General features: G+C 48.2%; 1 long non-coding RNA gene and 1 pseudogene across 1 annotated transcript; both read right to left on the bottom strand.

Moving 5' to 3' along the window:
• Window positions 1–7,748: 7,748 nt before the first annotated feature.
• On the bottom strand, window positions 7,749–10,760 carry LOC115330450 (annotated as a pseudogene).
• A 1,729-nt stretch (window positions 10,761–12,489) lies between these two features.
• LOC115324743 lies at window positions 12,490–13,007 on the bottom strand. Its single transcript, XR_003919369.3, has 4 exons — window positions 12,966–13,007; window positions 12,759–12,885; window positions 12,599–12,697; window positions 12,490–12,512 (listed from the first exon to the last, which is right to left on the bottom strand). It is a non-coding gene; the product is annotated as an uncharacterized LOC115324743 (long non-coding RNA).
• Between the last annotated feature and the right edge of the window lie 494 nt (window positions 13,008–13,501).

Here is a 13,501-nt window from a genome sequence, read left to right on the forward strand (position 1 = left end):
CTGGGCTCTGCAACGGAGCTTTCGCTCGACGTGCTCCATGCTGGTGTGCGCTAGCCCAGCCGGCCAGCGATCCTCCGACTTAAATAAAATTAAACCTTTCACTGCGGAGCGTAGGGACAAATCGGAGCTACGCTGGGGAACTCGCCGCCGCCGGGGAGATCGGATATGTAAGAGGAGGAGTAAGAAACTCGCCGGGGAGGAGTCAAAAGAAGCTCCTCCCCTACCCCGTGACGTCGCATCGGAGAGATTCCCGCCGAAGGCGATCTTAGCCCCCCCAGATCACGTGCCCCCTTCTTGTGGTTGCGAGTTGACGAAGTGAATGCCGCTCTTTTTCTTTTTCAACCTTTGAGGCACATTCTCTATTGTTGATGATGTCATTGTTCTGAATTAATAGACAACCAAAACGACAAGAGCGTGCAACAGCCATGCGCGATCTTCCTAATTGTGGGAATCAACATCCAAGTATGAAGATGTGAACACCCCACCGATTTGTGCGGGTTCCAAGCAAACATTTGAGTAAAAATCACGCGCTTGAAAGAAACGGGGGGGGGGGGGGGGGGGGGGGGGTCACGTGCACCTATTCAACCAGTTCTACCTCTAGAATTTTATGCCGTCATTATCCCACGCTCTAGACCAATTTCATTAGTGAACGCCCGTGTTTGACGCTGATCGGCACGCCCTTCAAAGCAGACTCGAGGTTTCTCCGTCCGTTTGTAGCGCCGCTTTAAGGATGCAGCAGATGATCTGCCTCCAGTTCGAGCTTTCAGCTTTGGATACCTCTTTGTTTCATGTGCATCCCAATCTCGGTCACGGCTGCGCTAGAGTCTGCCTTTTCCTTTTTCTTTTTGATAAAGGTATCATTCTGTACGGCGTGAGAACCTACTAATGGCCCCGTTATGTTTTTCCCGTCGATTAGATTACAAACGTAGGGTCGGCGTACTGCCTTGCAACAGGAGTGCATTTTTCTATTCGTTCATCTCTCGAGGTTCTGTGGAACGGAACCACCTTCCACACCATATGGCAACTTTGATAAAATTGTTTTAAAAAAGGCTGTGCCTTATTTCTTTCTGTTGTACCATAGTTGCTTATTTCTGCCGTTTTGTTTGTTTGTGTGTTCACCACTCATATCAGTAATGTATTTTGACTCTGAGTGTAATTAACTAAATAAAAAATGAATAAATAAAAAGGCGCGTGCCCTTTTATACGACCTTTACGTGGAATGTAGTTTTCCCCTGGCACATCCTCTCGGTGAGGCTGCTGCGACTTCGCCCTTCCTCGTGTGCTTTACCTCTATCCGAGGAGGCAGTCCAACCTCACCGTGTGTGCCTATTCACTCCGGAGTCAAGGTGGAGGAATTTCCAAACTAGTTACACCTTCAGGTCATGAGGCCGCTTGCATGCAGACACGTGCGCGGAACATCCCCTCTTCTTCGCCTTTTCAAAACGCAACTTTTGTTCAAAAAGTTTGTATTTATCGTAAGCTAAATCGGAGCACCTGAAGCGAAAGCTCGCTCTGCAGAACCCAGAGTTCCTGGCTTTAATTGCCACTGCTGCCCGTTTCAATCTCGATGAGAATAGAACCGGCGTCCGGTCATGTATCACTACTTCCTGATGCACGTTAAAGACCCTAGGCTAGGATTCGTACTGCAGTAGCTACTTTTCTAATCCAGACTGGGTAAGAATCTCGCCATATTTTATCGGACTAAACTCCTTAAAGGGCAACTCCGCTCGATTTCGGAAATTTTGAGATAGTGGGTGATATAAACGTGAAAAATGCTCCCAAACAACCCTAGAGCGTTTGTCTCGTGAAAACCAAATATTTTTCGTGCGATCTTGTCATTTACCATAATCGCAAACCGAAACCGAAACCTCGGCGCAGCCGGGCAACATTGTAGCCTCGACGCCAGGTGCATACGCACCCACGTGGGATACAAGGAATCACGTGATCTACCATGCTGACACGCTGACATGTGCTGCACAAACGTCCGTAGCGTCGTCGAAGCATCACCCGTCGTTCCTTTTCCCCCCCCCCCCCCACTACAAAAGGCAAGTTTTTGCGCAGGTATACTTTGTAGGAATTTGTAGAAGCTGAAGACGAAAATATGTTGTGATGAGTCTGAGAAAGCAAAGAGTGTAGCAACGTTTATGGAAATTGATTTGTTGTGCTCATTTTTTGCTTGAGCAAAGACGTGGTGAGTTCGTTCGTAAGTTCGTTCGTTCTCTGCTAAAAGAAACGATAAATAGTTCGCTGCATTCATCAAAGCTAATTACTTCGTTGGAGCGTTTCGTGAAAAAAATCTGGTCTCTTCATCGTGTAAGCTGACAATGACGAAAGATGTCGCGAAAGATCGCGGTCGCAAGCTATCGCGTTTAGCTTGAAAAAGTGTTGCACTATAAGTCGCTCCCATGTCAAACTGCGATGTCATCCGGCAGCCACTCGATTTTCTCGTTCTCGCGAAGCGGCCAAGAACGGGGAGAGCGGAATGTCTGACAGACGGTTTAGACTTTCAAAGGAGCCTTCGCTATGCTTTTGCAATGCCCGATACAGCGCGCGTTTATGATATACAACAGTCTGCGTACGTACTGCGGGGTGCAATAGGTAAGGTAACACATTGGTATATGTGCTTTAATTTTGTTAGCAGATTGTTCAGATACCGTCGCCGCACAAGTAACGGATTAGCTTGTAAGCAATTGTAAAGAGCAATTGTAAAAGTGCCTGCCCCCCCCCCCCCCAAAAAAAAAAACAAAAAAATTAGAATGGCGTGCAAAAATCAGGGACTCGACGTGTCAATTAGAACCTTGCCTCGAATATGTATTTTACTGGTCACATTCTCGCATAAAAATGTGTTACCAGCACTCCCAGCAGCATGCAGAATTATGGCACATACTAGAAACGACTGTTTTTGCGAATTTCTCAATTTGGAAAATTTATCACGCGACTTAACTACCCATCCTGTTGAATACAGATGAATCCACCAAATTAGTAAAATATTGCGCCCACCAAATATTTTTATGTCGCAATTTTGCGAAATGTTGAGCCCACCAAGTTTTTTTCCTGCTTACCTGGCATCATGTTAGCACCATTTTAGAAAACTTCTAGTACCCCATTGAGGCTGCCACCAGTCATGTGGTACATTTAATAATAACTTGCCAGGCATGCATGATAAATTAAATCTGTACCTCTTCAATCAGCCTTCATGTCTAATTAAGATGCTTTACTTCCAGCATCCATGTCCGACGACGACAGCCCGCCGCCTGAAGTGGATTTTGGAGTTATGAGGCAAGGGGCCATATACGTCCCAGATCCTTATGCCTACGACCCTCCCTTGCCAGCAAGGGAACAACGAGAAAGGAACGAGAGCGAGGAGTCACAAGTCCAGTGAAGTTCATTATTGAATCTGGACGCTTGTTTATGTCAATATTTCATTGCAAGTGATATGTCTAAAAATCGGGGAGAACAGGCAGAGGCATATGCTACAAATACTGTTTTAATCGTCCATACATATTACATACACCAATATTCATGATCGATAGACATACCAAAGCAAACAACTGAAATAGTTTAGTAAATACAGGGCTGAAACACAAAGGATGCTAAAAATATAATGTTTCGTTACTGTACACTCTTCCAGATGCACCTGTGAAAACTGTCCCCTACAAGAAGGGCAATGCTGCCGCGATGTTCCACGTGTCGCACGGAACTGCTTAGGTCGCTGCATCACTGGAGACGAGCTGTTTGGGCTCGTCTGCTTGGACGAGAGGCTACTCGATATAGCCTACGAGAAGCTGAAAATCTATGAGCCGGCGTACTTGGAGCCAGCGGCTAGGGATCGGAGCAAGTAAGACCAGCTGTTTAAAACGGATGTTTGAGGCACCACAAATTCAATTTGATATAGCCTGTAACGTGTAGGTAGTAGGACACAATCAGTGTTTAGTTAGGCTAACGCACACCAGCTTGGGGTCATGTGGAGTACGCCACTGTGCATCTGATTCTGACAGAAAGCGCAGTATGCAAATATTTCCACAAAGAAAGTGGCATGTCTCGGGTGCTCTATTTGTGTTTGTGTGAGCATGAAATTCGCGTGATTATGTGGGTTTGGTTTAATAACTACAACCAGGACATGCTGCCCACGAGCCAGGAGAGTGTCTAGTGTCTCAAAAGACAAAGAACAATCACTGCCACAACGAAAGTGATCAACAAGATCGGCACCCTGCTGACCTCAGATCAAACTAAAATATGCGAGCTGAAAGAAAAGCTTGATATTCTTCTAAAAGAGGCTTACCTAAGGGAGATTTACAGAGAAATTGAGCCGTCAAAGATGAAGCTTTAGAAGAGGAAGTGAGTAGCATGGAAGGGTATGTGGAACTCATGAGCGTAGCCGAAGGGACGGTGAAGCGGAAGTTCAGGGAGCACAAAACAAGGAGCAATACAACATCTGGTTCTTCGACACCTGGCAGCAACTCAGGACAGCCCTCATTTAACGACAGGCTTCTGAAATTGGAGATCGCGAAAGTCGGAGGAGACATTCGATTATGGCCTGGCTTCTGGGGCGAATTCAACACAACGATCCATCAGAACGAGTCTCTTTCCGGCATTGCGAAATATAAGCACATAAAAAGCTACCTCATTGGTAGGGCTGCCGTAGCGATCGAGAAACTCCAACTGACAACCAAAAACTACAAGGTTGCCCTATACCTTCTTACCCAGAGATTCGGCCAAACGGACCTAATTGTCAAGGATCATGTCGCAGTCGATGGCTGTCCGAGCGGTTCACGACTCCAGAAACATTGAGAGGCTCAACATTTCTGGGCGTTCACAGCCTCAAAAAAGTTCACAGCCTCGAGGCCGAAGAGAGAATGTATGGAGTGCTGCTCCTAACGCTGTTGCGTAAAACAATACTAGCCGATGTGGGCCTGGAGTACAGCCATAGGGTAAACGCGCATTCAACATACCTGGAGGATGAGCTGCGTGGTTTTTGAGAAATGAGGTGGAATGCCGTGAAAGGATGCCACCGGTAACTGAGGGCATGTATCCGCTGGCGGTGCGACATCGACAGTGCAGAAACCTCGAGTTGCAACGGCTTACTACAACAACCGATGCAGACAATAGATACGTGTTTCGTCGCATGGACAATCACGGCCCGGACGCCTGCGCTTCTGGGATGTCGCTGGGAGTCTGAAGAGACGTCCTGCACCGAGAAAACCGCCGTTTCCATTTCACGAAAAGAAGGCACTTATCACGAGAATGCAGAGGCACTAGATGACTGAGCTGTGCACGGTGTGGTGGATGACACGTCACTGTTATGTGCAATCCCAATGTGACACTACGCAGTACACAAGCAGAAAGGAGCGCAACCATCATGGTGTTGAAGGAGGTGGCAGAAGGAGCAGTTTTGCAGTCCGTCATCACTCAGAATCCAAGACAACACAATTGGAGCAAGCAAGAACCAGGTGTTCCTGCAAACGGCATATGTGTGGGCCGAAGGTCGTCAGGGGCGCACGCTCCTCAGACATTTTTTTAAATGGTGGCAATCGGCGCACGTTTGTCGGACTTGACATAGCTGAGAGGCTGCAACTCTGCGTGCTGGGTGAAGAGGACCTCAGGATTTTCACCTTCGACGGAAACGCAACAGCCAATCAAGTGATGTGCCGCCAAGTGGAGCTTTGGCTAGAAGTCGGCTTGACAGGAGAGAAGTCCGGGTGGAGGCTCCTGAAATGCCCTGCATCTGCGCTGACCTTGTGATGGCCCCTCAGATGTTGTGACGACGCAGATGAAGATGGAGGGCAAGAACATCATTGACATCTTACCTGGCAAAGCCGTTGAGGATGACATTGGACTTCTGGTCGAGGCCGATCACTACCGGGATGTCGTCACCAGAAGCGTGATGTGCCGAGCCACAAACTGATGGCAGTGGATACGGTATTCAAATGGACCCCGCAGGGCCAGGTCGGAACAACCAAGTCTACGACAATCTTCGTCGGCCACGAGCGTGATGCGGGTCATCGTGAGGGAGGAGACCGACAAAAAAATATCCGCTCAGCTCAGATTCGTTTGGGCACTGGAGCACCTTGGAATCTAAGAACAGCAAACGACAACCTCTCACTATGAAGCCATAATTCAGCATCAGAAACAAAATCATCAAGTACGAAGACTGTCGGTACGAAGTGTCGCTTCAAACGGCCGAGGAACTTACAACCTAGATATGCGGTAAGGCATCTTAGATAGCGAACCACTTGCCTGCTAGAGCGAGCAGATAGTCAAGGATCATTATGCCTGCATCGGAGACTATGTAAAAAAGAGCTATGCCGAACTAGGTAAAAAAGGAAACGGCTCTGCAAGCAGTCGAGCCTACTACATGCCGCACCCATGTGGTCGTACGTCATGAAAGCAGAACGACCTGATTGAGGGTTGTATTTGACACATTGTCGAGCGCTGGAGGTCGTTTCTCACTCAACAAGGTTCTGGAAAGCGGGCAGAATTTGAATTTGGAGCTGATCGACCTGCTCATCAAGTTCCGCACTCAGAACATCGGGATCATCACGGACATTCAGAAAGCCTTCCTGCAAGTGTTTCTCTCGAACAACGATCGAAGTGTGGTACAGTTCCTACGGTGTGAGAGAATGCCGATATGCGGGGAAGAGCTCCAACCAATTGTGTCATATCAGGCGATGCGCGTGTCCTTCAGCATGACGTCGAGCCCCTTTCTCCTAGCTGCAACATTACAGCATCATCTCAAAAACGTGCTAGAGCAGTTTACAAAGACGGCAGACGCCATACGGAGCCAACTGTACATTGATGACCCCGTCACTGGTGTTGATAGTGGACAGGAGGCGAGGGGCTCTATGAAGAGGCAGCGAAAATCTTGAATCAAGCCGGAATATGCGACCTGCAAGTGAATGTCGAATGGCCTCGAACTGGTAGATTTGTTAGAAGATGGAGAGACCCAACACACCGATGCCGACCTTGGACGTTCGGGACTCGGAAAGGTCCTGGGAGTGGCCTGGAATCCTCAGACATACCAGTTTGAGTACATGATAAGCTCTCTCATCGGTTTCTTGTCATCAAGACTGGACAGCTAGATGTCCATGCTTTTAGTGTTGGCGAGAATCTTTGATCCGTTTGGATTTGTGTGGCTCCTACAACAGCAATCGTCAAGATAATGTTTCAGGGATTGCGGGAGCTCGGAGTCAATTGAGATGACCCCCAGCCGGAGTCTCTGCAGGCTGTGTGGGAGCACTGGTGCAGGGAGCTTCTCTGCATTGGAGACGTGTTTGTCCCCGGAGTGATCACCCGAGATTTTAAAAGCGACAAGACGAAGTCCAAAAGCCTAAAGCGCCGTGCCATACATGGCAACAAAGACTCAGTCGGGGAAAGTGAACACAAGCTTGTTCATGTCCAAATCCGGGGTTGCCCCTCTTAAGTACCTTTTGCTGCTCCGACTCAAGATGATGGAAGCCGTAATTGGTGCGCACCTATCCCACAAATCACGAGAGCTCTACACCTGAAAAGTGCTTCCACGCGGCTCTGGACGGACTCCACAGTGCCAACGTACTGGGTCAAGGGGGCAGCAAACCGACGGAAGCCCTTTGTGGCAAACTGAGTTGCCGAAGTGCAGCAACTGACAGACCCCAAAGATACAAGTTGTGGGGAAAATAAACTAGTCTTGCTCGTTGTTATTGAAATGAAAGGGTGCTGGTTCGCGAGTGTCTCAACTTGATAGTTCAGGTAAAGCAAGTTTTACCGAAATGCTACATGGCATGTACCTTTTTCAGAAAATACAGGTTCACGGCCTACAAGGAGTTTGTATGGTGGATTTGGGGCAGGCTGGGCCGTCGCCGACGTGTCAGGCTCCCATGCTGTGTGGTCAGAAGGATTAGGGAACCGTTTCCGTCGGCCACATACACAGGGTTCCAGTACTGCTAAGTCGAGAACCTGGACCTGTGGGTCCAGGATGGCGGCTTCCTTGTTTGGCCTCTGGGAAACGCTGCACAGAGACTTCCCTCGTAAGCGGAGAACGTAGGTGGCATGGGCCTCCTGGTAGGTCCGGACTCCCTCTGCCAGTTCCAGGAAGCAGCCGAACAGCTTCTGGGTGTAGTCTAGGTCAAGAATGATAAGAATTAAGTCACATACATTGTGTCAATAAAAACGTTTGCATTTACCGTAGGACGCAGGCTCCATTTTGCGGTTGACGACCCACTCGCCTTTCCTCGCCTTGGGGAATTTCAGGACAAAGCAGTCCTTGCCAACCTTGGTTGCGGCCTGCTTTCGGTCCGAGTTGGCGTTGTAATGAAGGACAGCAATGGCAGTCCTGTGAAGGCCACGCAAAATAGGCAGAATATGTCCTTAGCATATTTCACCATTCTACAAACATAAAAGGGAACCTCGTTGCCCTAGAATACTTCAAAATCTCAACCTACCGTGCCTCCATGCCCTCCAGACTGAAGTGGCTCGACTTTGGGGTAAATCGTAGCAGCAGGCTGTGAAAGGACTCGAGCCGGTACGTCTGGCCATCTCCAGACAGCTTAGGGATGTCCTTCAGCAGCTGTCGTGACATTACCACCTTTTCGAGGGCGTCGTACGGCTCAGTTCCTGCAGTTAGAAACAGCACCAGGTTAAATGGTAAGGATGATGCACACTGTAAATTCCCTGGTATATGTCAACATTACCCTTATGAAGCCACCAGCGTTCTTCAACGATTGGGGCATGCGTGCAAGCAAGGTAGAGCGGGTCGGGATGCTGGTGCACATTGTCCACATGGCGCATCAAGGACATTCACTTGGCCAGCACCAGTGCACCATTGTCATCACTGGTTTGGGCACACCAGTAAACGTGTCCCCGGACAGTCTTGACCCACTTGTTTAGCAGGCTGTTGTGCTTTGTTTTCCCCGCGAGGGCCAGCTTGCTCCCGATGCCTTAAAATTAGAAAAGGTGTGTGCATGGCAAGCAGAGTAACAATGCATTTTGAATGACAATATACATATATGTTCAACAAACTAAAACAAATGGCAGCACCAAGCTAACTAAAAACTAAGTTCAGCATCACTTGTACTACGTAATCCGTTTGGTAAGATAATGTTACCTTTGGCAACATGCCATGCATCGAAACGGTGCTTGGTGTTGGGGTAGTTGCTCTTCATCAGGGCGTTCACCCCAAAGTGGCGGTCCGTGACGAGCACATGCGGGCAGAACTTCCAGCCCTGGAGATGGTCGAAGGAACGTTTGAGGCCCTCGGTTTCCATGTTGTTGCTGGACTTGACTTCTGTTGACTGATGTAAAAAGAAAAGGTAACAAAATATAGAACACTTGTTCATTTAAAAGCTGAGTTTAATTTATCTATATTTATGAACTGTGACCTCGGAAGGTCTGATGTCTTGGGATGACAAGTAAACGACGGATTTGACATAAAATGAATCCTATAGAGATGGCCATCTATACCCAATTGAGTGAATTTACACATCTTGCTATATAAAATGTTCTTTCGTTAATCTCGGGTTAAAAATACTGAATCGCGCATGCTGAATGCAGATTGTAAGGGCATCTTTGCCTAACATAATATAATCTTGCATAACAGTCTGTTTAATTTTGAAATTTTTACTACAATGTAGATATACACATTCACAAATTTTCCATTTATTTTCAAATACAGCTGGCACGCGTGCACTATCCCGCTTTGATGTATGCTTTTCTTCCAAGCACGCAATTGCGATATTTATACTTTTCCAAGTCTTTATTGCGGCAGGTTACCCCGTTGAGTGCGCTTCTTACCGAGCACAGATGCAATGTAGAGAAGCGCTACTTGCGGAGCTCGCTTCCGCGGGCATTGCTAGTGCACTAATGCTCGGTAAGAAGTGCACTCAACGGAGCTAACCCGCCGCAATCAAGACTTCGAAAAACGCGAATAGTCCAGTTCATGTCGAAGCGAATATCGAATATCGTATCTTTCGAAACTACTATTCAAATATTCGCACAAATCTACATAAAACAATACCCAAACAAATATTCTACTTAGTTATAAACGAAAGGTAACAAGATAAATAACTCAATTGAAGTAGGCAATTTTCTACTTAGCCAGTTCTTACCTGGATAACCTCGAAGTGTAGGATTTTGTTGATGTTTTTTTCTAGCAGCGTGTACGTGCCATACTTCGCCGAGTAGCCGGGAGAATCGGCACGGCCGTCGCCTGCCAGGTGAAGCTTGCTGCCACGCATCGCTGTAAGGAGGGTGGTCTGCTCTTCTTTCCATACCTTTGAAATACAGAAATATAACATCAATCTCAACACAAAGAGATACATGTTTAACCAACAATTCTCTAGGCAGGTGTACTCACCTTTGCAGCGGCAGGGAACACCAGACAGCCTTGAATCAGGAAGAGTTGGCTCTTTTGAAGAACGGCAACACCTACAGAGCTCAGGAGACGAATATCTCGTGTAGGACTGGCCCCAGAGAATGTAATGGCGGCGGGTAGGAGAAGATTCATCATTGCCTTCCCATTAATCCTGGGCTGGCTTTCCGAGACAGTCTTGTGGCCCCTTACACACACAGTCACGGCATGCAGCAAGGTCCCTCGTTCCCTCAAACTTGTATGTGCAGGAGCCAAGCATTCCCTACAGACCGAAAGCAACTGCAGGAGCATTGAAGCGCAGACGATGAACTTCCTTTCTTTCACGGGGTTGGTGGTCGTGGCAGAGGTGCTGCACTCTCTGCAAAACAAAACAAGCAGTGCATTTAAAACTTGCTTCAGAAGCTGTGTTTTTTCCATTTCCTCTACGCTTTCGCTCGTTGTTAAGTCAGTGGCTCCGGAACCAGGGGGGCAGTTGCCCCCACAGGTTCTACACCACAGGGGGCATGCCCCCACCCTAAAAGCTGTTCCGACCCCCCCCCCCCCCCCCCCTCTCACCACCCGTGAGGCTGTTGAAGCAGGCTGCACTCCATAGACGACGAGGTGCCACAAGCTAATCAGTAGTTGGTGACATGTATTCTTTCTTTGGAAGCCTTGTTAATCCGTTCGTTTGAAGTTGTCATTCATTGTTTGTCCAATATGTGCGTTCTCACTAATCAATCTCCAAAGATTCTATCAGACTGCAGCCTTCATTTTTCTGCACTGTGCTTCGTCAGTTGCTGTTGATATACCGGGTGATTCAAGGAGACGGCAGGTTCTTTAAATCGACCGGAAAATTCGGTTTCCTAACCTGTCGCGCTACGACTTTGTGGAGCGTTGCCCACAGTTGGTGCATTGTATTTGTAAAATTTGCAAAGAGCGAACTTACCTGAGGAAAAAGTAAAGAAAGAAAAAGGCTGGAAACGCAGCGACGCCACCGGTCTTCAAACAACACGGCGCCGTTTCGCACGGGACACAAGAGATGGCGCAAACGGTCGCGACGCTAACTGCCGCCAACGAACGAGCAGACGACGCCGAGAGCCGGCATATTTAGCAGACAAGGAACTGCAGTTCCTGTTGTTACCGCACCTGTTTTTGTTTTTGCGACTGTCGCCGCCCGCGGAACGCGCGCCGCTTTTGAGTCGAAAAGATTGTCTGCTAAAGAGGCCGGCTCTCGGCGCCGTACGCTCGTTCGTTGCGTCATCTCTTGTGTCCCGCGCGAAACGGCACCGTGTTGTTTGAAGACCGGTGGCGTCGCTGCGTTTCCATAGGAGCTAAGCCTTTTTCTTTCTTTACTTTTTCCTCAGGTAAGTTCGCTCTTCCCAAATTTTACAAAAAAAAAAAAAAAATGCACCATCTGTGGGCAACGCTGCACAAAGTCGTAGCGCGATAGGTTAGGAAACCGAATTTTCCGGTCGATTTAAAGAGCCTGCCGTCTCCCTGAATCACCCGGTATATATATAAAGAGAGAGAGAGAGGTGAACTACACGATGCAACATGAGCCCCCGGATGTTGCCCCCACGCATCAGATATACTTCTGAAGCCTTTGTGTTAGGTGATCATTTAGGACTTAACACTCAAAATCCAGAACATCAAAGCTATATCCTATTTGTAGCATAAAATTATGGTTTCGAGAAGGTACAGTGAGCACATACGCATCAGGTCCTTCACCATCCGAGGTCACGGAGTCGTTCCAGGGACTGGTGTCTGGAGAATCCAGTTCCTCATCTGAGTCGATCGAATCATTTGGCCGATAGCTGGTGTCCAGGGCATCGCTGTACATGTCCTCAGAGTCGCTCTCCTCATCGCTCATGTCCACAGGATCGGTGTCGGGCTGCGAAGTCTGAGGAGTGTCGTCCAAGTCCAAAGAGCTGGGGACTGTGCCACTGATAGGCGTAGAGCACCGCTGAAGTGGCTGCTCGTGTTGTGCGAAGGTTGCTTCTGCTACACAGTAGGAATAAGCATAGAGACAGTTATTCATTGTTTTGTTCCAATTTCGTGTAAGTGCTCACCCTGAGTTCCTTCTGCTGCTTGTAGATGTCCTGGGGCACCGGTCTCATCTCCCAGGGGACTTGGGCCTGCCACCTCCGAAACGGACTGGTCCTCGCGGGACGAACACAGCTGTGCAATGCATCTGCAACAAAAGTGCATTGCAAATGAAATTCAGTTATGATCTCTTCTTTCAAATGTAAGCCTATGTAAAGACACTGCATCACATACCGGAGGATGTGGTCGACGCCTGAATTTCAACCGATGTTTGCGAAGGTTTTTCTGTTTGTATGCCTTTGCTGACATACCAAGACTTTGGCGTCTGTGTACCTGGAACATGAAAATCGTGATATTTAGGATACATTCTTCAAAATTCTTACTGTGCAGGCACCTTTTATTAGCCTTTTTGAACATGTCTGGCTCCATGTACTGCATGTGGGTGGCCGGATGACATACACGCACGTAAGTTCACTCGAGCTTGCAACCTGCGACGCCACTGAAGTGGCTCGGTCCCTTTCCTGTAAGAGTGGTGCAACAAGTGATAGCATCTGCAGGCACACCAAACACAGCACGTAACAATGTAGGCAGAAATACATACTGGGAGTGGGCATTCTGCTCTAGCTGGATCCACTCGGACGACAGAAGGATCACTATGCAACGCCTCGTGGGCTCCGTCTTTTTCGGAGGCATCACTGGGCGACGCATCCAAATGCAAAGTTTCCCTTGCTGTGGCTAACGTGCTGTTCTTGCATGTGCGATCCCTTTCCTGTAAGAGTGGTGAACCAAGTGATAGCAGGCACACCAAACAGCAGGCTACAATGTAGGTCAAAATACATACTGAGATTGGGCATTCTGCACTAGCTGGATCCACTTGGATGACAGAAGGTCCACTATGTGATGCCTCATGGTCTCGGTCTTTTTCGGAGGCATCATTGGGCGACACATCCAAATGCAGAGTTTCCCTTGCCGTGGCCAATGTGCTGCTCTTGCATGCTCGGTCTCTTTCCTGTAAGAGTGGTGCACCAAGTGATAGCATCTGCAGGCACACCAAACACCACTAACAATGTAGGCCAAAATACATACTGGGATTGGGCATTCGGCACATTGATACTTTAGACCCATGTTGTTGTAAAA

The sequence above is a fragment of the Ixodes scapularis genome, unplaced genomic scaffold (genome assembly GCF_016920785.2).
Source record: "Ixodes scapularis isolate PalLabHiFi unplaced genomic scaffold, ASM1692078v2 PGA_scaffold6__148_contigs__length_123643588, whole genome shotgun sequence".
NCBI lineage: Eukaryota > Metazoa > Arthropoda > Arachnida > Ixodida > Ixodidae > Ixodes > Ixodes scapularis.